Source organism: Doryrhamphus excisus, chromosome 15 (assembly GCF_030265055.1).
Source record: "Doryrhamphus excisus isolate RoL2022-K1 chromosome 15, RoL_Dexc_1.0, whole genome shotgun sequence".
NCBI classification, from domain to species: Eukaryota; Metazoa; Chordata; class Actinopteri; order Syngnathiformes; family Syngnathidae; genus Doryrhamphus; species Doryrhamphus excisus.
This window is the reverse complement of record NC_080480.1, coordinates 4222790-4248996: the sequence shown is the minus strand read 5'-3', so window position 1 is coordinate 4248996 and position 26207 is coordinate 4222790. Positions and strand designations below refer to the sequence as shown.

The 26207-nt window shown below is 38.5% G+C and overlaps 1 protein-coding gene across 3 annotated transcripts in view; it reads right to left on the bottom strand.

The window, feature by feature from the left end:
• Positions 1-26207, bottom strand: part of cacna1ia (calcium voltage-gated channel subunit alpha1 Ia) — a 175612-nt gene that overhangs the window by 144517 nt on the left and 4888 nt on the right. Inside the window, exon 1 of one of the 3 annotated variants that reach the window (XM_058050224.1) lies at positions 25102-25902. The exons of the other annotated variants lie outside the window; for them this stretch is intronic. The gene's annotated coding sequence lies outside the window, so the exon portion shown is untranslated. Of the gene's footprint in view, positions 1-25101; positions 25903-26207 lie in introns of those variants that run through there. 3 annotated transcript variants of the gene reach the window in all.

Genomic DNA, 26207 nt, shown 5'->3' with positions numbered 1-26207 from the left:
AGCGTTGGAGGCTCGCCTGCACCCCCCCCCCCCCACAAACACACACACACACACACACACAAAGGGAAGGCTACTCGTAAATATAAAGGATTGTGATGCATACTCGCATATCAAGGGAAGGGAAAAAGGGGAGCAGAAGAAGAATGGCTGGGTCGGGGGAAAAGGAAAACGGTGAAAGAGAAGAAAATGAAAACACAGATGGGCGATCAAGTGGAACAAAACATGGACTGAAAAGGAGAGGCCATACTTGAAATTCACTATCCTTCCTTTATTTATTTCCTTTCGGCATTTTCTGGATAAACTTCCCTAGAGAGAGCGAAAGACGTGGCGAAGGAAGGAAGTGGCATCGAGCTGGTTAGAATTTTTTTTTTTTTAAAGTGTCAATTGTTGACTTCCGAGGAGAAACAAGAGCATTATTAGAGCCTTGTAGACATGAAATAACACCCCTATAGTCACATTTACACCCCTATTAACACAATGTGCAACTCTTATACTACAGGGACTTGAGACGGCCACGCAGCTAGCGAGCTAACCAGTTTGCTTCCAAACATAAGAAACCAAAACTCTACCACTTCCACACAGAATGGGAGGAGAACTGTTTTTCACTCGATCACATGGGACATGCCATGGCTGATTTCATGCAGTGTTAAGGTAATGTAATGTAAGCTAATGTTATTACTGCTGCCAAGTGACAAAAATACTACATACTATAGTACTATATGTTGGGAGTAATAAACGACCGTAGTAATTGAACTGCAATATTACGAAAAATTTGTGTCAATTGTTGACTTCCGAGGAGAAATAAGAGCATTATTAAAAGCCTTGTAGACATGAAATAACACCCCTATAGTCACATTTACACCCCTATTAACACATTGAGCAACTCTTATACTACAGGGACTTGAGACGGCCACGCAGCTAGCGAGCTAACCAGTTTGCTTCCAAACATAAGAAACCAAAACTCTACCACTTCCACACAGAATGGGAGGAGAACTGTTTTTCCACTCGATCACATGGGACATGCCATGGCTGATTTCATGCAGTGTTAAGGTAATGTCATGTAAGCTAATGTTATTACTGCTGCCAAGTGACAAAAAATACTACATACTATACTATATTTTTGGAGTAATAAACGACAGTAGTAATTGAACTGCAATATTCCGATTTTTTTTTTTTAAAGTGTCAATTGTTGACTTCCGAGGAGAAATAAGATACCTCCGGTTTATCTGGATGTTTTTCCATAACCCGCCGTGTCCAGATAGTCCCGTTCTCAAGCCCCCGCAGTCCAATTCCCTAGCATGGATTTGCATTTTATCCATACTTTCCCAAAGAATGGACACTACAGCACCTCAATGGAGCATTCGGCATCCCATAGGAATATCTGAATGGCAGCTCGCCACGGCAGATGAATAATGGGCCATTCCGGGAAAAAAAAAAGATGGCTAAAACCTCTCTTTGATCCGTACCTGTCAGCGCTCCCGTTTTTTCTGGGAAATCCCATATTATGGGCAATACCTGGAAAATACCTATAAAACGCTCTGTAAACACCTTACCCATCTTTATCCATCATTCGTCTGCCAGAAGTATGAAGGGTATGGACTTTTACTTTATTTTAGTTTTATTTAGTTCTTCATATTTTGTGGCTATTTCTCCAAAATATATTAATAAATGATTATTTTGGGATTTAATAATTAAAAATCATATTACATATTTTTTGGGCTTTTTCAAGCATAAGAATGCCTCAGTGAAGCAGAATACAATATGTAGTATTCCACACTGGTCACTAGGTGTCAGTAATGTTCGGTGAGACACACAAGCACCAGCAGGACTTATTTCAGGCACAATAATTCCAAAGAGGGGGTACTGTTGCGAACAGTGATCCACGCCAAGGTCAAACTCCACCCTAAACCCCCGACACCACTTCCTGCCACCCCCCACCCCCACTCACTGGAACATATTTATAGCAACACATGAGCAAAAGGCATATTTGCGTCTTTTTCTATTATGTCGACTATATTGGGTAAGAGGAGTGTAAGTGTGACTATAGGGGTGCTATATCATGTCTGGAGGGCTCTAAGAATATTAATCAAAATTTACAGGGTTCTAAATGGATTTTCTATATGCTCTAACCATGAAAATATTGCATTTGTTAAACCTGTATGACCTCCATATCGTTATCATAATATTAGAGCCCTCCGAAAATGAAATAACACCCCTATAGCCACCTTTACACGGGTGTTACATGATATAGTAGGCGTCTTATTCTATTATGTCGACTATATTTGGTAAGAGGAGTGTAAAGGTGACTATAGGGGTGCTATATCATGTCTGGAGGGCTCTAAGAATGTTAAAAATCTAAATTTACAGGGTTGTAAATAGATTTTCTATATGCTCTAACCATGAAAATATTGCATTTTTAAAACCTGTATGACCTCCATATTGTTATCATAATATTAGAGCCCTCCGAAAATGAAATAACACCCCTATAGTCAGTCACCTTTGCACGGGTGTTACATGATATAGTAGGCGTCTTATTCTATTATGTCAACTATATTTGGTAAGAGGAGTGTAAAGGTGACTATAGGGGTGCTATATCATGTCTGGAGGGCTCTAAGAATGTGAAAAATAAAAATTGAGAGGATTGTAAATAGATTTTCTATATACTCCAACCATGAAAATATTGCATTTGTAAAACCTGTTTGACCTCCATCATATGGGTTTTAACATTAGAGCCCTCAGAAAATGAAATAACACCCCTATAGTCACTTTTACATTGGTATTACATGATATAGTAGGCATAATCAGACCAATAGACCACAAACATGCTAATTTGTAGAATATATTTTCTATATACTCTAACCATGAAAATGGAACCAATTATTCGCAATTTTTTCCACGTTATGTGTTTTGAAATCAGAAGAACTCGAAAGTCAATCATGATCTTCAGCTTCAGGGGTTCCACTGTATCACGAAAAACATTCAATCCAATTACTCCTCTTGGATCACGTCAAATGTTAAGACGTAAACATCCTGTTTATGTTTAAATTGAGGTAGGCGTCAATGTCGATGATGATTTCGGCGATCATCTGATTATCTGGTAAAACCATCTAAAAAGGGGGTTAGCGCACAGACCTCACAGCTAGGAGACCAGGGTTCAATTCCACCCTCGGGCATCTCTGTGTGGAGTTTGCATGTTCTCCCCGTGCATGCGTGGGTTTTCTCCGGGTACTCCGGTTTCCTCCCACATTCCAAAAACATGCTAGGTTAATTGGCTACTCCAAATTGTCCATGGGTATGAATGTGGGTGTGAGTGGTTGTTTGTCTATGTGTGCCCTGTGATTGGCTGGCCACCAGTCCAGGGTGTACCCCGCCTTACGCCCGAAGACAGCTGGGATAGGCTCCAGCACCCCCCGCGACCCTCGTGAGGAAAAAGCGGTAGAAAATGAATGAATGAACCATCTAAAAAGGTGCCAAAGCCATGCTGGAGGTGATGCTTTTTCATGCTCAGGTACGCAGATGAATCATCTCACTCATCTCACTTGTCTCTGCGAGTGTGCATTACGTAACTTCAGCGAAAAACTAAGTTTGATATCCATGCAAACAGAACCAAAGCAAGATTGCAAGTGGTGGCAAAACAAATCCAATTCCAACTTCGCCACCATTAAGCATTAAGTTAGCGAGATGGAGGATTGGATTGGAGCACGACGCAGACACTATTATTTGAAAAAAGTCAAAAAAGGAGACAAAAAAAAAAGAAAGAAAGAAAGAGTGACAGGATGGAAAAGATGCGGCGAGGAATGCAAAGATATTGTGACAGCGGAGCGAGAGGCAGTTCTACACTGTCAGGCATGGGGCCCCCTCAGGGCTGCTTAAATGCATTACGGCTGTCCGCTGGGGAAGCACTGAAGTCATTAGCTGTACTTCTGCTTCAGGACTAAAATAGTCCACATCGCCTGGCGCTCGGCATTTACCACACCGATACACACAGATGCAGTATTTGGAATGAAATATATATGGGGAAGATCTGGATTGGGTACAACTCAGGGGAGGGGGACAAATCAATGCATTGATTGATAGAATTCTGTCAATTGTGCGGATTGTATTGATGATTCGTCACAGAGGCGAAGTGGAGTGCGCGGAGCCAGCAGATGAGGTATTGATTTTGTTTCAGATAGTTTGCCATCTAAAGAAGACTACTTGGTTTTAAAGTACAATACCTCCATAGAGGTTTTTGTATATGCCACAAAAATATACCACACTGGTATGGAAACAGGAGTTCAGAACAATCTGAGTCTCCCATCACAAAAAAAATGTTCCTGAACTAAACTTGATGATAGCTAACAAAGAAAATTCCTTAAAAAATAAAAATCATAATTACTTGATTTCTTTGTTCTTAATTATTTTATTTTTTGAAAAAAATAAAGTAAAAAAATAAATTTAGAAAAATGTAAAAATTAATTTTAAAAAAATTAAATTATGTTTTAATGTAGTGTCACTTTCACAACTGGTCAAGTATGGAAACAGGAGTCAAGAACAAGCTGAAACTCCCATCACAATAAAAAAAAGTTGAGCAATTAATCAAATGAGATAATAGCTAAGTCAATAATTAATAAAATAAATAAAAATTAAAAAATACTTAAATTGTTATTTTATTACTATTTTAAATCTTATGAAAACTACAGTAAAAAACTAAATTGTTTAAAAAAAATGTGAAAATAAAAAATTTTAATATAGTGTCACTTTCACAACTGCTCCAGTATAGAAACGGGAGTTAAGAACAAGCCGAAACTCATTAAAAATTATTTTTCCTGAATGGGACAGATGGACAGCAAGCTACATAGATTAATATGCAAACAGAAATTACTTCAAATTTTTTTAGTTACGTTTTTTTCCAAACAATATATTTTTTTAATTTTTGCCATTTTTAAAAATAAAAAAAAATAGAAACAAATTGGAAAAAAAATCAATTAATTTATTTTCAGTTCAATTCAGTTATTTTCCTGAAGTGGATAGACGGAACACACCAAAGTACAAAGTAAAGTATCCGCTATGATTTGTTATGCATGTAAGAGGTGTCTTTAATAATGTAGCAATCTTAATAAGAACATCAATATTCTATCGGCTCATGTGTCATGTGACATATTCGATGTTAGCCATAAAGCAAACAAAAAAAACGACAGAATGGAAGAGTGGAGAAACGTATTCAGGGGGGTTTGGCTTCGCTTCACGGTTGGCACTTGAACAAAAGCACATAATCCATGCGTTTATCTATCTGTCATCTACAGTAGAGTCTACGTCTACGGTATCGTCCCAGCGAGCATCCGATGCTCACGCCAAATCGGGCGGTGCGAGTGTGTGCTCTGCATACCATGCAAGCAATCCATGGACCGCTGTGGGCAAAAAAACAGCATCCGAAATTCAATTACCTCAGACTTGGCACAGAAAAAAAAAAGAAAAAAAAAAAACTGTTGAGCAATGACCTTACATAAATGTCAAACTAAATTTATGCAGTTTTATTTTACATAATATTGAAATTTCCCACAAGACCAAATTCATCATGGCGCCCTTTTGTCAAGGAGCCAATTGCAGCTAAGTGGACACAAATGTGCACGCTCGGACATTTGATCTTCTCTGTGATGTCTTATCAGACTGGTTTAGTGACCACAACGTGATCTACGACCAGAGACGGTGGGAGGGGGACACAGCTGCTGTGAGACGTTTTTTTAAACATTAAATATTAATCAAACAATTACCCTTTTGGCCCTGGCGGCGGGGTCATGTTAAATAAAACATACAACGCCTTAATGTGGCTCTTTCCGAGTGCGATGGCGGTCAGGATAATACAACTTTTTTTTTTTTTTTTTTTTAAAGGGAGAATCGGGTTCACTATTTTGTTGTGGGTCATGTTGATTAGACAGCATAATTATCACACCTGCCTTGGGCTATATGGACAGTTACTATGGTACACATCACCTCGTACTTCGGTATGGGACAAAAAATTACAAAATGCAAAAATTAAAAAAAAATTAAAAAAAACTATTACAGAAAGCAGGAAGTGAACAAATGAAACAGTTACTGATTGTAAAAGTAAACTGTATTATGGAAAGCAGGAAGTGAACAAATGAAACCGTTACTGATTGTAAAAGTAAACTGCATTATGGAAAGCAGGAAGTGAACAAATGAAACAGTTACTGATTGTAAAAGTAAACTGTATTACGGAAAGCAGGAAGTGAACAAATGTAACAGTTACTGATTGTAAGAGTAAACTGTCTTATGGAAAGCAGGAAGTGAACAAATGTAACAGTCACTGATTGTAAAAGTAAACTGTACTATGGAAAGCAGGAAGTGATCAAATGAAACAGTTACTGATTGTAAAAGTAAACTGTATTATGGAAAGCAGGAAGTGAACAAATGTAACAGTTGAATAAAAAATGCAAAATGTATTAAATAAAAAAATAAAATTTATTTATTAAATAATTTTTTAAAATAAAATTTTATTAGGAAAGCAGGAAGTGAACAAATGTAACAGTTACTGATTGTAAAAGTACCAGATGGAGGGGTAGGATTTAATAAGCTTTGCTTCTTCCTACTCCTTTTGGACATGTGGAACTGTGAACTGATTATGGGATGCATTCAATTGTTCCTGGACAAGGATGGAGTATGTGCTTCTTCTTGACACCGTACCTCTTAAAATGAGCATCCTGTACCAACCACGACCCCCGCATGCAGTTGATCAAATCCCGTCATTTATTCCAAAACAGGACATTTGTCAAGCTCAGCTTTTAACCCTCGGGACGTTGTCGTCAATCATTGTCACGCCCTCCTGAATTTCATTGTGATAGGCTTTCACCCCCCCCCCCCCCCCCCCATAACCACCGTGCAGCCCCGCATGATAACATTCATTCATTCATTTTGTACCGCTTTTCCTCACGAGGGTCGCGGGGGTGCTGGAGCCTATCCCAGCTGTCTTCGGGCGAGAGGCGGGGTACACCCTGGACTGGTGGCCAGCCAATCACAGGGCACATATAGACAAACAACCATTCACACTCACATTCATACCTATGGACAATTTGGAGCCGCTAATTAACCTAGCATGTTTTTGGAATGTGGGAGGAAACCGGAGTACCCGGAGAAAACCCACACATGCACAGGGAGAACATGCAAACTCCACACAGATGTAGCCGAGAGTGCAATTGAACTCGGGTCTCCTAGCTGTGAGACCACTCCACCACCATGCAGCCCCTTCATGATAACATGATAAACATGTGTAAATAAACGCACACACTGGCATGTAATCTAGCGTGACTGTGCCCAATCACCCACAAAGAGCATGGCTACAATAAAACCCTTGAAGTTCCCCAAAGGCATGTATTAGCCCCCCTTGTTGTTTGGCATATGAGACATCATGGTGGCCATGGATGGGCACGTATGATGATGACGTGCACTAGGAGGGCATTGACAAGCATCAAATCTGACTGGTGTTTTTTTTTTTTTTTTTTTTAAAAGGAGATGCACAGCCTTGGGCGCCCGAGTTATGAGGCATCACGGATGGCGAATACGCACACAAACACACACACACACACACACACACACACACGAGTATAAAGTGTACATAAACACTGAAGTAGTACTGAAGTAAAAAAAAAAAAGCCAATTACCCAAAGGGATGCTTCACCTGCTGATCTTCAAAGACAAGATATACGTCTCATTTCTCTTGCCCCCCTCGCATCTCAGACTCTCAAATCATTGCTTATTTCTGCCCCCCCCCCCCCCCCCCCAAAAAAAAACATCTGCTTTGGTTCCTGCTTGTCGAGTGTTTTGCTATTTGGGTCCTGCTAGGTGAGCTCTCCTATATAAGCTGCAGTCTGACGGAGTTAATAATGGCGCCGGAGGGGGGGTGTACTGATTAAAAGGATATCTCTCCTGCCTCTCCTGTCTGAGTCACTAACTCATTAGTTGTTTTTTTTTACTCAGGAGATGCGTTGTACTTCGAAACAAATCACACTTTTAGCAGTACTTTTCCAGCCCTGCCTGCTTACGGTACATAGCGGGGAAAACTACAGTATTCCTTTTTAGAGTCAGTTTTTTTTTTTTTTTTTTTAATTTAAAAAGGACAGGGAGGGGCATTGCTTAAGGGGTAGTCAGGGGGATACTATGTCAAAGTATCTTTTGGCAGGGTATTGAACCCCCGGTCCTGATGCTGCATCGGTAACTGTGGTAACCGTGTCAAAGCGCTATAGCGGTTAATTGGTTCCAGACCCTACCGATTATTTAGGAATGGAATATTTTCATACATGTATCGACATGTATGACGGGGTACTGTTACACCGTTAAGCTCAAACTCAACCCTGAACACCAGTCACTTCCTGTTTGACCCCCCCCCCCCATCCCCACTCACTGGAAGACATTTACAGCAACACATGAGCAGAAGTCATATTTGCATCTTATACTATTATGTCTACTATATTGGGTAATAGGAGTGTAAAGGTGACTATAGGGGTGTTATATAATGTCTGGAGGTCTCTAAGAATGTTAAAAATCCAATTTAGAGGGTTGTAAATAGATTTTCTACATGCTCCAACCATGAAAATGTTGCATTTGTAAAACCTGTATGACCTCCATCATATGGGTTTTAACATTAGAGCCCTCTGAAAATTAAATAACACCCCTATAGTGACATTTACACTGGTGTTACATGATATAGGAGGCATAATAAGACTAATAAACCATAATCATGTTAATTTGTGATGCTGTAAATGTGTTCCGGTTCCCGGGTAGCTGACTTAGGGGTGGACAGGAAGTGACCCCCTGGGGGTTCAGGGTTTGAATGCATCTTCAAAAAAATGCTGGTTTTCAACATGCTCTAACGATGACAATATTGCATGTGTAAAACCTGTATGACCTCCATCATATGGGTTTTAACATTAGAGCCCTCTGAAAATTAAATAACACCCCTATAGTCACTTTTACACTGGTATTACATGATATAGTAGGCATAATAAGACTAATAAACCATAATCATGTTAATTTGTGATGCTGTAGATGTGTTCTGGTGCTCGGGGAGCTGACTTGGGGGTGGACAGGCACTTCAAAAAATATGTCAAATTTGCATATTTGTTTTACTAATACATTTTTCAATTGTGAAACATCATGAAAAAAACAGTTATGATATCCAAGTGATGATGTAATGTGTGATTCATCCAATGTTTAACTTGCTGGAAGACGCATTAAAAAAAAAAAAAAAGTCCATACCAAAGTCATCTATTCACATAAAAAAACATCTGCAATGCAACAGGTGCCACTATAACCCCTAACCCCCGGGGGGGGCTGGCACTCAGCCATTACAACCATGACAGACTTGGGCACGCTCCATCCCTAGTCCTCTCCTGGCTGGCTGGCTGGCTGGCGCTCCACTCTGCTCCACAGCCTTTGGCGTGTTTATGCCGTGCATCACATCCCAGCATTCTTATTCTTGGAGGTTTTAAAGAACATTATTTTATTCAGATATTTTAAAAATATCTCCAGACTAAAATCTGTTTTTCTTTAATGATGCAAATTTACCTTTGGTTCCGTTTGAAAGCAGTCCTGAAGCGAATTATATAAGCAATGGATTCCAGTAGAACTGCTGCTGCCCAATGTTATGGTAATGGTTTTATTTCATTTGAACATGCATCAGATTACAATTGAATGCATCCCATAATCAGTTCACAGTTCCACATGTCCAAAAGGAGTAGGAAGAAGCAAAGCTTATTCAATCCTACCCCTCTATCTGGTACTTTTACAGTATCAGTAACTGTTACATTTGTTCACTTCCTGCTTTCCCAATATAATTCAAATTTTTTCATTTTTAATTTTTTTTATTTAATAAATACATTTTAATTTTTTTAATTAAAAAATTTGATTTGATTAATTTTATTTAATTAATAAATAAATAAAAATTAAAAAAAAATTTATTAAATAAATTTTACTTTTTTATTGAATACATTTTTTTTAAAAAATTTAATAAATTTTACATTTTGTATTCAAACAATTTTTATTTTTTTATTTAATAAATACATTTAAAAACATTTTAATATATTTTTAAAAACTTTATTTAAAACTTTTTTATTTACATTTTATTTTTTTATTTACATTTTATTTATTTTTTATATTTAAATTTATTTATTTTTTATTTAATAATTTTTTTACTTAATAAATTGTATTTAATTAATTATTTTTTTAACTTAAATTTTATTATTTTTTTATTATTTTTTTTATTTTTATTTTTTGTCACGTACCGAAGTACGAGGTGATATGACCATCCAATGACATAATGTGTACCATAGTAAGTGTCAATATAGTGATATATATAGCACATCATGACTGGTTCAAGACTCTTCATCCTTGTATTTAGCAAACATCAACTGCTTGTATTGTTTCTTGAATTGGCTCATCGTTCGAGTTCCTTACGCAATCCGTTCCATAGTTTGATTCCACATACTGTAATGCTTTTTAAACGTAGTCCTAGCATATAAGTGTTTTAAATTTAGTTCTTCCCAGAAAGGTATTGGATATTATTTTCTGCAAGGTAGGGCCCACACAGAGCTATAAATCCCTGTACACAGTGTGCGGGCAATGCATTTCACTATTTTAGCTTTGACTCATCCCCCCCCACAACAACAAATCCCCTCCACATCCTCTCTGCTTCTCTAATAAGCAAGAGAGAAGAGTCATTCATAAAAAGTACGGTTTTTCATGAAACTAACAAGGGGGAAAAAAGCAAGCATCACACAATAAGAAATCTTGAAAAGAAACAGGAAGGCTGGCTGTTTTCTTTGCTATAAAATGTAGCTTTTTTTCCCCCCCAAAATTGGAGTAATGGTTGTGTCCAATTGAAGAAAGCCTTATGGGTAAGAGGCGTGGCCTATGGGACTGTTGAACGAAACATGCAGTGTTGATCTGAAGCAGGACTTTATTCTGAAAGAACATCACAACAACCCATCATTGATGTCCTCCATCCTAAAAACAAAAGGGTCGGCTAATTCAGACATCAACAGACATCCACGCGTCCATTTTGATCCAACTTTGAGTTAATAAAGTCATATAATAAAGTATCACTTCCTGTGCCGTTGCCTGATTTGCAGTCACCCTCACGGGACTCCAGACCCCGAAAGGGTTTGAATTCCTCCGTGTCATTCTTTCTCCTGATCACTTTTAGTGTAGGCCGCATCGTAGACGGCGCCCCCAGGATGCTAGCCGCCTCTCCGGGGACATGAAGTGTCGTCAAAAATAGAGAACTTTCATGGTTCTACTTCATCACTCCTGTCTGCATCCATAACAAATCCATGCCTAATTGCTTGCTCCAGTTCTTAATATTAGGGCAGAGGGAATTGTTACGTGGCGTCTAACCTTCTTTTCAGACGTGGATGTGCCATACTGGAAATAAACACAACGATACTGCAAAGTAATAGTCCTTGACTTGAACTGACTCATAGAAAAGATAAATATAAGACGACCAAGTCTTCTTCAAAACAGTTTTGAGGAAAAAGACAAGATCAACTACAAAAACAAGCAAAATAGTTACTATTTTAATGTACTCCATTGCCCCAAATATAAGACGACCTGTCTTTTTCAAGACCCATTTATGGACAAAAGACTAAATTAAAGCCAAAAAAATACTTTATATATTATTTGAGCAAAAAAGAGAAACAAGCTAAATGTTATCTCAAGTTATTGTAGTACCCTGAATATAAGACGACTTGTCCTTTTTTAAAACCCATTTTGAGACATCCATTCATTTTCTACCACTTATTCTCATGACCGTCAGTTTTTTTGTAGCTTGTGAAGTTTGAAAAAGCAAACACACATCCTGATGTGGCAACGGTTGGTAGTCCGAAGATTAAGACGCCATGTTTGCTAGTTTCTTGCTCAAATTTTATGCAAATGTGCAGCCTCATGGCCTTCAGTACAAGAATGTTCTGTTGGACAATAGCCTTGATTTGACTTGACTTGAACTGACTCCTAGAAATGCTAGATATAAGACGACCCATCTTCTTCAAAACATAGTTTAAGGAAAAGACAAGATGAACTACAAAAACAAGCAAAATAGTTACTATTTTAATGTACTTCGTTGCCCCAAATATAAGACGACCTGTCTTTTTCAAGACCCATTTATGGACAAAAGACAAAATTAAAGCCAAAAAAAAAAAAAGACTAAATACTTTATATATTATTTGATCAAAAAAAGAGAAACAAGTTGTAGTAACCTGAACATAAGACGACTTGTCCTTTTTTAAAACCCATTTTGAGACATTCATTCATTTTGATTCATTTTCTACTGATTATCCTCACGACTGTCACGTTTTTTTGTAGCTTGTGACGTTTGAAAAACCAAACACACATCCTGATAATATATAATAAATAGTTACTATTTTAATGACAATTCCCCCAAATATAAGACGACCTGTCTTTTTCAATACCCATTTATAGACAAGAGACAAAATTAAAGCCAAAAACAAAACAGATTAGGTCACTGTATTCATCTGATTATAAGACGACTTGTCTTTTTAAAGACCAATTTATGGGCAAAGGACAAAATTAAAGCCAAAAAAGACAACAACAACCATTCACACTCATGGACAATTTGGAGTCGCCAATTAACCTAGCATGTTTTTGGAATGTGGGAGGAAACCGGAGTACCCGGAGAAAACCCAGAGATGGCCGAGGGCGGAATCAAACTAGGGTCCCGTAGCTGTGAGGCCTGTGCGCTAACCACTTGTCCACTGTGCAGCCCCATAGAGCATTAAAGAGCATAAATGATGTTCTTCTTCTGAATGAATGACTGAATGAATGTGACGACCAAGATAGAGGATGTAATATCCAAGCTAATCACACGGTGATCAGCGTTTTACAACAAAGCATCAGAACACTTCCTGGACAAGGATGGAGTATGTGCTTTTTCTTGACACCGTACCTCTTAAAATGAGCATCCTTAAAATGAGCAAAAAAAAAAAAAAAGAGACTTTTATTCACAGACTAATGCGGTCAGATCCTCTCTCTCTCTCTCTCTAGAGAGAGATCAACAAATATATATACAGTACACAAATAATATTGTATAATTATTTATGTATTTGGAAATAAAATATACGTACAGTATACAAATAATGTGTAATTATTTATATATACAATATAAATACAGTATATAAATAATATTGTATAATTATCTATATATATATAGAAACATATATGTATACAGTATGCAAATACTATTGTATAATTATCTATATATATTTAGAAATAAAGACAAAGAAAAAAAAGAAAACAAAAAGATTTTTTAAAAAAATAATTTTTTTTTAAAAAGCGCATCCTGTACTAACCACGACTCCCACATGCAGTTGATCAATTCCCGTCATTTATTCCAAACAGCACATTTGTCAAGCCCAGCTTTTAACCCTCACGAGAGCCCAGGGTCGGGATGTCTGTCAATCATTGTAACGCGATAGGCTTTTTTTTTTTTCTCCCACACACATGACTGCGCCCATACCTCTCGAGGTGTGCAGCGATATCGACATGTCCCAAAAAAAAAAAAACACTTAATATTCAGCACCACAAACACCAAAGACTTTAGCCTGTCGACTTTCTCTTCATCTCATCTTGACAGAGCAGAGGCCGACTTAATAGAATTCATAAGACAAAGACGGGATTGTTTGCTAAATGAGGCGTGTGAGAAGAGAAGGGGGGGGGGGGGGGGGGGGTGTTGAAATTAATTATTAGAGCAGCACGGCCCCGGTTTGTCATCAACAAGCGTGGACCTGTGGAGCCATGAGTGTTTTTTTTTTCCAATTAAATGCAGTGAAATTGTGAAACGTCACCTGCAGGAATTTAATTCCAGAATAGTCCTTCAGCCAAAATGTATTTGTATGCGGTAGAAAGCATGAAAATTGACCATGTGTAGTTGCCCGAGTCCTTAAAATACACGCGGGGCATTCAGGGGTGGGAAAATTAAAAAAGGAGCAAAGCAAAAAAACGGAGCAGACGAAAATGCATAAATGGGATTTGAGACGTCAATTCCGCCAAGATAAATATCAGGCATCTACTTGAGTGGTGATGTTGGGATTATTTATCCATTTCAAGTGCTTTGAACTTTAAATTTCATCACGTATGTACCCGACTATACCACCAAGAAATGTCATCTCACTGTTAGGACTTTAATGATTCATTTCAAGGGGTGTCCAAAGTGTGGCAAGAGAGTACGTAGCACATTTTTTATGTGTCCGAATTTTTGGAGAACAAAGTTAAAAAAATATGAAGATTAAAAAGTTAAATTCAAGTGAACAAAAAGTCGCGATTTTATAATAAACTGGAAATGTTATAAAGGAAAAATGCTGTCATTGCAAATTGTTGCAATATTAAGAAAAAGTTGTAAGAAAAAACATATTTTATATGGAAGAATTGGGGAGGGGGTGCTGAAATTTTCCAATAATAAAGTGCAAATATTGAGAAAAAAAATGTAATTAATCTCAAAGTTGTAAGAAATTTAACATTATGGGGACAAAAAATGGAAAATTGAAAAAACAGCTGTAATTTTCCAAGAATAAAGTGCAAATATTGAGAAAAAAGTTATTAAAATTTTCCAAGAATAAACTGGTCATATTATGAGGAAAAATTGTAATTTTAGTAGCATAGAGTTGCAATATTAAAGAAAAATCTCAAAGTTGTAATAAATTTAACATTATGGAAAAAAATGGAAAATTGAACAGCAGTAATTTTCCCAGAATAAAGTGCAAATATTGAGGAAAAAAAAAGTTAAAATTTTCCAAAAATAAACTGGTCATATTATGAGGAAAAATTGTAATTTTAGTAGCGTAGAGTTGCAATATTAAAGAAAAATCTCAAAGTTGTAATAAATTTAACATTATGGAAAAAAATGGAAAATTGAACAGCAGTAATTTTCCCAGAATAAAGTGCAAATATTGAGAAAAAAAAGGTTAATTAAAGTTTCCAAGAATAAACTGGTCATATGAGGAAAAATGACATCATTTTAGTACCGTAGAGTTGCAATATTAAAGACAAATCTAAAAGTTGTAAAACATTATTGGAACCAAATTAAAAAAAGCAGAAATGGAAATGGAGCAGAAATGGAAAAAACAGCTGTAATTTTCCAAGAATAAAGTGCAAATATCAAGAAAAAAGTTGAATTCCAATGAGGAAAAAAAAGGTTTCAATTTTCCAAGAATAAACTGGTAACATTGAAGAAAAATGATGTAATTTTAGTAGCATAGAGTTGCAATATTAAAGAAACATCTAAAAGTTGTAAGAAACTTTCTTTTTCTTTAAAACAAGCAGCAGAAATGGAAAAAAACAGCTGTAAGTTTCCAAGAATAAAGTGCAAATAGAGAAAAAAGTTATATTCCAATGAGGAAAAAAAAAGTTTCAATTTTCCAAGAATAAACTGGTACCATTATGAGGAAAAAATGATGTCATTTTATCAGCATAGAGTTGAAACACTCACTAAAAAAAAAGCCATTACCGGCAGTGTAAGCATTGTGTCTCTATAAGTACCGCCATAGAGACATTTGCGGAAAATAAAATCCCCGCCGCTGTGAGCCAATTATCACCAGCAGGCTATAATCATAAGTTGGGCTCACCCTCCTGCAAACACATGAATAAAATATGACGTTTTATTGCTTTACATTTAACAATGAGTCAGTATGTCCGAGGGTTTATGCCTCCACTTATCTAATGCATCACATACGTTCTCCTATGGCCTTAAAATGTCAACACAAATACGCCGCGCGTATAACTCAAAAGCGCTTCCAGCGCGTCGCCAAAATGCCATCAATGTCCTGCTCAGCTGATGCTTGATGTGATGAAGAACGACTGAGGCCATTACTCACGTTCCATAACATCCCGTGTCACGTCATTAGGATCCTCCACTAATCTATTGGAACACTCGGGAAAGACGGAGCAGCTTTCAGATGTCCGGATTTCACAAGCGGGAGGATACGGTTTCCGCTCCAAACTCGGCCATGTGTGGGATTTGACGAGTTGTTCATAAGCAAATTATTGCAAAGCCATAGTGAGTCAGAGTACCGGTCTGCAACGTGCATGATGAAATTTTAAATATGGGCAATTTTTTCAAAAGATATGTATGCTTTCAAGTCTCTTATCTGTGCTGGACATTGGGGGTGGCCAAAGTGTAAAAAAATTTAAAACAAAAAAAAATCAGCAATTTTACAAAAATAATACTATTAAGAGGGCTGCACGGTGGAGGAGTGGTTAGCACACATGCCACACAGCTAGGAGACCCAAGTTCAATTCCACCCTACAATACTTCGGCTTCCTCCCACATTCCAAAAACATGCTAGGAATAATTCTATTTCAACATTTTCCATACAAAGTGTACAACAAAGTGTCGCACACACAATAAAACTAAAATAAAGTAAAATTATTCCAACAACATGCATGCTAGGTTAATTGGCCACTCCAAAATGTCCATAGGTATGAATGTGAGTGTGAATGGTTGTTTGTCTATATGTGCCCTGTGATTGGCTGGCCACCAGTCCAGGGTGTACCCCGCCTCTCGCCCTGAAGACAGCTGGGATAGGCTCCAGCATACCCATGACCCTTGTGATGATAAGCGGGAGAAAATGAATGAATGATATTAAGACAAAAAAAATGTAGTAGTAGTGTGGTGGTTAGCACTTATGCCTCACAGCTAGGAGACCCGAGTTCAATTCCACTCTCCGGGTATTCCGGCTTCCTGCCACATTCCAAAAACATGCTAGGTTCGAATCATCTCCAACATGCTCCAAATAGTTTATGAATGTGAGTGTGAATGGTTGTTTGTCTATATGTGCCCTGTGATTGGCTGGCCACCAGTCCAGGGTGTACTACGCCTCTCGCCCTAAGGAGGGTGGTTAGCACACAGGCCTCACAGCTAGGGGGCCCATGTTCAATTCCACCCTCTGGGGGCTCCGGCTTCCTCCCACATTCCAAAAACATGCTAGGTTAATTAGCGACTCCAAATTGTCCATAGGTATGAATGTGAGTGTGAATGGTTGTTTGTCTATATGTGCCCTGTGATTGGTTGGCCACCAGTCCAAGGTGTACCCCGCCTCTCGCCTAAAGACAGCTGGGATAGGCTCCAGCATACCCATGACCCTCGAGAGGATAAGCGATAGAAAATGAATGAATGATATTAAGACAAAAAAAATGTCGTAGTAGTGTGGTGGTTAGCATTTAGGCCTCACAGCTAGGAGACCCGAGTTCAATTCCAGCCGCGGGTACTCCGGTTTCCTCCCACATTCCAAAAACAAGCTAGGTTAATTAGCGACTCCAAATTGTCCATAGGTATGAATGTGAGTGTGAATGGTTGTTTGTCTATATGTGCCCTGTGATTGGCTGGCCACCAGTCCAGGGTGTACTATGCCTCTCGCCCTAATACAGCTGGGATAGGCTCCAGCACCCCCTTCAAATCCCCTGAGGATAAGCAGTAAAAAATGAATAAATATTAAAAGAAAAAATGTAGTCGTACTAGTGTGTTATGTCATTTTGTTGCACCGTGAGTAAGCACTGCATGTTCTGTTTGATGATATCAGGCCAGCGAGTTAAAAGGTTGGCCTGCCCCTGTATTAGACTCACAAAAGCACCAAGTTATTAGACTAGAATCTAATAATATCCAACAGCACACTTGGCCAAAAAATGTCCCCCACTAGTGCAGCATAAACACCATGTCCTCAAAAAGCCATGCACACACACACACACACACAGCCGGTATACAACGATCAATCACATCCATCAACAAATAGACAGAGTGAGGGCTGACATTTACACCCCTGCAGCTCTCAGCTTTGTGAGTGTGTGTGTGTGTGTGGATATGCATTGTGTGTGTGTGTGTGTGTGTGTGTGTGTGTATCCACCATGAAAGGAAGGTGGCACCAAAGTACAAGTGGCTTTGCTAGGAGGCGGAATGGAGTGTTTGAATGATATCACACACACACGGAAGCTATGATGAAGCTTCATCATTGTGGTATCTTTTAACACCGCTAACCTTTCGCTAAAAGCGCAAATCCACTCCGACACACAGCGTGCTGTTTACACAAAAACATATCACATGACTTGCCCGGGACGGCAGCGGGAAGGAAGATACTATTGGTCGGGTGAAATATGTCGTCTTCCTCGCTGCTTTGCTTTGTTGGAGAGAAAGTGGCACACAAACGACCGGGTTGACATGACTTCCTGTCCACCCTCTCTGATTATGTTTACTACATTGGGTAATGCCAGTGTAACGATGAGCATAGGGGTGTTATGTAATTTCTAGAGGTCTCTAATAGTTAAAAACTGTATTTACAAGGTGATAAACATGATTTATACGTCTTATTTTCTTTTATTATGTCTAATATATGGTGTAATGCAAGTGTAAAGGAGAGCAAAGGGGTATTATTTAATTTCTAGAGGGCTCTAATAGTTAAAAACTGTATTTACAAGGTGATAAACGTGATTTATACGTCTTATTTTCTATTATTATGTCTACTATATTGGGTAATGTGAGTGTAAAGGAGAGCATAGGGGTGTTATTTAATTTCTAGAGGGCTCTAACTATGTTAAAAAGTGTATTTACAAGGTGGTAAACGTGATTTATGTCTTATTTTCTTTTATTATGTCTACTATATTGGGTAATGCGAGTGTAAAGGAGAGCATAGGGGTGTTATTTCATTTCTAGAGGGCTCTAATAGTTAAAAAGGTGGTAAACAGGTTTTCTATGCTCCAACTACAAACATATTCCATTTATAAATAACGAATCTACTTCACTATAAACAAGGAATTACTGTACTTAAAAATTGGTCCAAGTACACAAAAGCGCTTCTTGGAGTTAGACAATGTTGGAGACAGGCGTGCACAAAGACATCTCATTAGCATTAAAGCTACAAACACAACACAGGCTTAAAGTGTGCACACACTATTGTAAAATTTCTGAGACATATTTATAAAATGGTACAATATGTTATGGCCCCGTTATAAGTGACAATATGGGAAGCTTGTGAGGCAAAAGTGTCTATAAAAAATCCTTATGGGGATACATTTTGGTTCATCATCATCATCATGATGATGATTTCTTCTTGCATAACGACGACAGAGTGCAAAGCAGCAAGATGCTCGTTTTACTCAAACAACTCACATTTAGCAACACTGCATTTCAGTTCGTTTTTTATAATCAATACAGAGTAGTGATTCATTCAAGTGCAGATTTTTATGGATTTTATGACGCCCTTTTTGGCACCATCCTAATTGCTTTATGTCCGAATTATTTATCATTTTTATATATATATATATATATATATGTATGTTATATATATATATATATATATATATATGTATGTTATATATATATATATATATATATATGTATGTTATATATATATATATATATGTATGTTATATATATATATATATATGTTTTATATATATATATATATATATATATATATATATAACATACATATATATATATATATATATAACATACATATATATATCATATATAACATATATATATATATATAACATATATAACATATATATATATATATAACATATATAACACATATATATATATATAACATATATAACACATATATATATATATATATATATATATATATATATATATGTTTTATTTTAAAAATATTTTTGAAAAGATAAATATATAAAAGATTACATAAAATAAAGATTTTTAAAATTATATTTAAAAAATACACATTTTTTTTAAATATTTATGAATCTAAAAATATTTTTGAAAAGATAAATATATATAAAAGATTTTATTTCATTATATTATTTTAAAAAATACATTTTAAAAAATATTTATGAATCTAAAAATATTTTTGAAAAGATATATATAAAAGATTTTTTTTCATTATATTATTAAAAAAAATACACATTTAAAAAAATATTTATGAATCTAAAGATATTTTGAAAATAAATATATATAATATTTTTTTTAATTATATTATTTTTCAAAACATTTTTTAAATATGAAATATTTATATTCAAAATGTACCAAGTTTTAATCTTGAAAAAAAAGACTACCACAAGTGTATTTGTACGCTCCCCCCCCCCCTAAAAAAGTGGACTGCACTCCAAAATGCTACATTTTTCCTTGACCAAATATGACTCCTACTACTTTTATTCCCTATTTACCAGGAACACAAGTCATACGTGATACCATTTCTCTTTACATCCTACACACAAATGCTAAATGATGCGTTCAGGAGCATCCCGACCGCAGCGGCGTGCTTTGAAAAAGGTCACAATTGGTCATTGAGGGAGTCCATGTGCTCACATCACTAAGCAGAGAGCAGATAGAGGTTGAACGGTGGGATGTGTTGTCCGTCAAAATGACTTAGTGATGCTAGAGCGGCCGTGAGTTTACCTTCCTTCCTTCCTTCCTTGGTGTCTGCAGTGACAGGTAACAAAACTGCTGTGGAATGAAGAGAAGCTAAGGGACCAGTGAGTGAGTGAGTGAGCTATAGAGTGGGATTCCATACCAAATAAAAAGGTAAAAACCTGCTTTGCAATATTATACATAATACTATTCCATCACCAAGGTACATTTAAAGGCCAAAAATCACATTTAAGATGTAGAACAAGTCAGTAAAATGAAGTAGTAGACACAAATGATTTATTCTTGCGTTGTCAACATGTTTGCTTCTAAAGGTTTAAGAATATATTGTGGCTAGCGGCTGTTCTGTTGGGACTTGGCTTAAAGGCTTAGAGCCGTTTGTCCAAAAGGGGAGAATATGTGTCAAAACACGCACCTGCTGTGTTGCCTCTGCTATTATTATTATTCCCAATATGGCGCCACACAGGATGCTTGTAGTTATTAAACCCCAAAGCTTGACCCAATAGCTCGGATTGACTTAAAATAGGAGAACGATTGGTTGGGGAAAAAACATGGCTGCCGTCAAGGCAAGTGTCATGACTGAGGGCCGTTGGTTTATCCTTTCATCCAATGCTGGACATGCTAGCAAGAACATAATTAAATTAGGGCTGGGCAATTAATTGACAGGAAACAGAAACCGACATTATCAGAGCTTCGAATTAACACAAAAGTCAGCATAGGGATGTTATTTCATTTCTAGAGGGCTCTAATAGTTAAAAAGGTGTCTTATTGTCTTTTATTATGTCTACTATATTGGGTAATGCAAGTGTAAAGGTGAGCATAGGGGTGTTATTTAATTTCTGGAGGGCTCTAATAGTTATAAATCACATTTACCACCTTGTAAATACAGTTTTTATGTCTTATTTTCTTTTTTTTATGCCTACTATATTGGGTAATGCAAGTGTAAAGGTGAGCATAGGGGTGTTATTTAATTTCTAGAGGGCTCTAATCGTTCAAAACTATTTACAAGATGGTAAACATGATTTATATGTCCTATTTTCTTTTATTATGTCTATTATATTGGGTAATGTGAGTGTAAAGGTGAGCATAGGGGTGCTATTTAATTTCTAGAGGGCTCTAATAGTTAAAAAGTGTAAGCGCTTATCGGCATTAGTGTTACACTGTGCCGAAATCGCCCAGCTCCACATAAAACGGTCACAATTTTGCCATTTTATTTTTTTTACAATTTTATTATCCTGATTTTTATGTTATTTTCCTTTTCCGTTTTTTTTTTTTTTTTTTACTGTGAGACAATTAAAAAGACCATTTGGACACCCCACACATCATATAGCATAAAGAACATACCAGGGAAGCTGAATAGAATTAATGAATTAACATAAGCAAGCAAGTTCACCGAGCTCCCGATCTCATTCCACATCACTGAATCCATTAAGAACAAATCAAAACGGTAGATAAAGAAAGATGTCTTTATCATGGAGGGGAGGGGGTGGGGGGGTCCTGTCTTGTCCTCAAGGACACTCTGATCCATGTGGAAAACGGTGGAACTGGAATTTAGACACCAATTTAGGACTAATCCAAGGGTAAGTTTATTTACATTTAAACAGCAACTATGGCTTGTTCATGCTAATCCTTGACATGACCGACCACAAATCCCCCCCCCCGCTCAAGCTTGCTGTGCAGCACACAATTATCCATCACAGGGATGTAGCGTGATGGGCCACACGCCGCGACTTGTCAGCAGAGATTAGCTGCAAACGTGCACACGCGTGGGTTCGGAAGCATTGTTGCATCCCGGCGGAAGCACGTGGATTAAAAAGGTGGCAACACAAGGCTTTGGATTGTCTACGCAAACACCAGCACAACGCCCAGATGCCCGCCGTTGAACACTTGTCTCTTGGAGGATCTATTCTCAGCCCGGCTCGTCTCTATTATAAGGACGGTCGTGAAATGAATACCGATTTAAGGACGTGTGTGTGTGGAACGACTGTCGGGAAGCAAGCGTTATATGATGATTATATTAAAAGACGGGGAGGAACAGTCAAGATGGAAGCAGGAACAGACGTCTTCTGATGAAACCTGCCAACAACAACAGCGGCTGCTCTATGAAAGAAGCCCAATTAGGACAGAGGAAGAGGATTCGGATTCCAGCGTCTTATAAAACTGACACAGTTTCCGTTACTACCATTTTTTGTTGTAAGGCATTACAAGGAATAGCATAGGAAAGCCGTTTACAGCCCTTAATGGGGTCTTTAACATTATTAGAGCCCTCTAGACATGAAATAACACCCCTATATTCACTTTTATGCTCCTATTACCCAACGTAGTAGACATTCATTCATTAATTTTCTACCGCTTTTCCTCACAAGGGTCGCAGGGGGTGCTGGAGCCTATCCCAGCTGTCCTGGACTGGTGGCCAGCCAATCACAGGGCACATATAGACAAACAACCATTCACACTCACATTCATACCTATGGACAATTTGGAGTCGCCAATTAGCCTAGCATGTTTGGTGGAATTGAACACGGGTCCCCTTGCTGTGAGGCCTGCGTGCTAACCACTTGACCAGCGTGCAGCCCTCTTAATAGTATTTTTGTAAAATTGCTAATTTTTTGGAATGTGGGAGGAAACCGGAGTACCCGGAGAAAACCCACGCATGCAAACATGCAAACTCGACACAGAGATAGCCAAGGGTGGAATTGAACCCTGGTCTCCTAGCTGTGAGATCTGCACCGCCGTGCAGACCCACGTAGTAGACAATTAAAAACAATAAGACTGTCTTAGCGGGGGGTGTAGGGGAGGATGCAGACAGGAAGTGATCAATCAACTCTGGTGCTTGTGTATCTCTCCAAAGCAATGCAGTAACATTATTGACACCTAGCCAGTGCAAAATAAAGTATGGTCACGTCTTTGAATGCATTTGTTCTCACTAGATTCCCGGGTATGCTGGAACCTATCCCAGCTGTATTACACCCAACCCTGTGGTGACCAGATGGTGTCTTTTCCCAGGACATATCTACTTTTTTGCTAGCTTGCTTTTGCGAGAATATGTCTCAAGTTCCTGCAGCATAAGAGTTGAGGAACAAAAAAAATTAGTGAGCGTAAAAGGTGACTATAGGGGTGCTATTTCATGTCTACACTGCTCTAATGTTCAAAACCAGTGGCCTGCTAACCAGAGGTTGGATTGAAGGACATTGTATTGATGTACAGGCGGCACGGCGGTCTAGTGGTTAGCACGTAGACCTCACAGCTAGAAGACCCGAGTTCGATTCCACCCTCGGCCATTTCTGTGTGGAGTTTGCATGTTCTCCCCGTACATGGGTTTTCGACTCCAAATTGTCCATAGGTATGAATGTGAGTGTGAATGGTTGTTTGTCTATATGTGCCCTGTGATTGGCTGGCCAGGGTGTAACCCGCCCGAAGACAGCTGGGATAGGCTCCAGCACCCCTTGCGACCCTTGTGAGGATAAGCAGTAGAAAATGAATTAATCATCATCGACCAGAAGAATTTCGTATGATCTGCACTAAAGGGTCGGTACTTTTCCCACTAAGCATTGGATCTTTTTCCGTGAGCCAGTCGCCCGGATGCGATCCGTCACACTCACCCGCACGCTTCCAGCACCATCCTGTTGGTCACACACACATACACACACACACGCACACTTGTGGTCATATTCGCCATGACACGATCGCAGAGCCTGTGGGCGACTGTGCGTGAGTCAACAACCGAGTCCGCTGGGAGCCATATGTGACTCACGTTTGCGGGATGAGAGCAAGAGGAGCAAGAGGACGGCCCGGAGCCTGCAACACCTGCTTTGTTATACTAATACTTTACTCCTGCATCATTGACTTTTTTTTTTTTTTACTCCTGCAGGCCGTGAACGCATCATCCATGTGGAATTAATTATTGCCGTTCAGAAAAAGTACATTACTACATTGGTCATTGGATGACCATTCATATTCCTTTACCTCTGTTTCTACACTCATTCAGGGAATCTATGTAAGGTTTGATCTTATTCTCATTACACTGTTTAATTGCTTTCATTATGGCAATGTAATTTTCCATTTAAGTCGCATTTTATAATTATTTTTCAGTATTTTGCCCCCACCACCCCCTGTTGGCTTTGTCATTTACAGTTCAAATTGAAGATTTTTCAAAAATATATCAATAAACCATGCTGTTTTGGGGTTAAATATAACAATAATAATACATTTTATTTGTATAGCGCTTTCTAAAGTACTCAAAGACGCTTTACAGAAAAAATAGAGTTGAGTAAACATAATAAATGATACATTAAATACAACATTCATTTGTTTATACACAGCTAAAACATGGCTAAAAGCGGGGCATATAAAAAGTATAAATAATATGGACTATTAGTCATAAAATATGCACCTTTAAAAAAAGTAGCATATTTTCAGACTAATTTCCATGCATAGAAATGACAAAATAAAGGAAAATATTAAAATAAAGCATTCAGAAGACACGCTTACAGTGAGCCTGGTCATTAAGTAAAACTACAAACAGGAAGTAAAGAAATAGACAAAAAGTACCTCTTCCGGTACGAGTTGTAGCGCTACACCAGTCAGCAAAGCCATGTCAAACTAGTGTAGTCAACAAACAAACGTCCAAAACTGAGCTCACAACAAAGCCGACAAAACAAAATCTAAAAACCCAAAAGTCCAAAACAAAGCAAAAGTAGAAAATGGCATAAACTCACCATTGAATCCACGTCCGATAATCCCACGCTAACACACCGCAAACCCGCCACTGTCCCAGCCACGCTACCGTGCTTAACGAGCCTACTGATTGCTAATGAGGAACACCTGAGACCACTGCCTGCCTGGCACAAGGTCTGGAGAACAGGAAACAGGATGTACCAAAATAAGAGCGCAGTAAAAAGCATGAACAAAGATAACTTGACAACTTATTTTCTCTTATTTATATCCACTATGATGGGTGATAGGGGCTGCACAGTGGAGAAGTGGTTAACGCACAGGCCTCGCAGCTCGGACACCCGAGTTCAATTCCACCCTCGGCAATCTCATGCTGCACAGTGCTGGAGTGGTTATCGCACAGGCCTCACAGCTAGGAGACCCGAGTTCAATTCCACCCTCAGCAATCTCATGCTGCACGGTGGACGAGTGGTTGGCGCAAAGGTCTCACAACTAGAAGGCCCAAGTTAAATTCCATCCTCGGCAATCTCATGCTGCACAGTGCCGGAGTGGTTATCGCACAGGCCTCACAGCTAGGAGACCCGAGTTCAATTCCACCCTCGGCCATCTCATGCTGCACGGTGATAGAGTGGTTAGCGCACAAGCCTCGCAGATAGAAGACCCAAGTTCAATTCCACCCTCTGCAATCTCATGCTGCACGGTGGAGGAGGAGTTGTCGCACAGGCCTCACAGCTAGGAGACCCCAGTTAAATTCCACCCTCGGCCATCTCATGCTGCACGGTGATAGAGTGGTTAGCGCACAGGCCTCACAGCTAGGAGACCCGAGTTCAATTCCACCCTTGTGCTGCACAGTAGAGTGGTTGTCGCACAAGCCTCGCAGATAGAAGACCCGAGTTCAATTCCACCCTCTGCAATCTCATGCTGCACAGTGCAACACACAAAATACCTGATCAGCCACCTGAAGTGATCGGTGCGTGTGCCCGAATACAGTGCACCTTCCTGGGTCATGCCGAGTGGCTCCTCCTGCTCTATACTCCGGTTCCTCTGACCTCCGTAGCGGCACCCTGTCTGCTCGCAACCTGTGTCCAAATATAGTGCACTTTGCTGGGCCACAGCAGGTGGCTTCCTCCCCTGTGTACTCTGGTTCTCT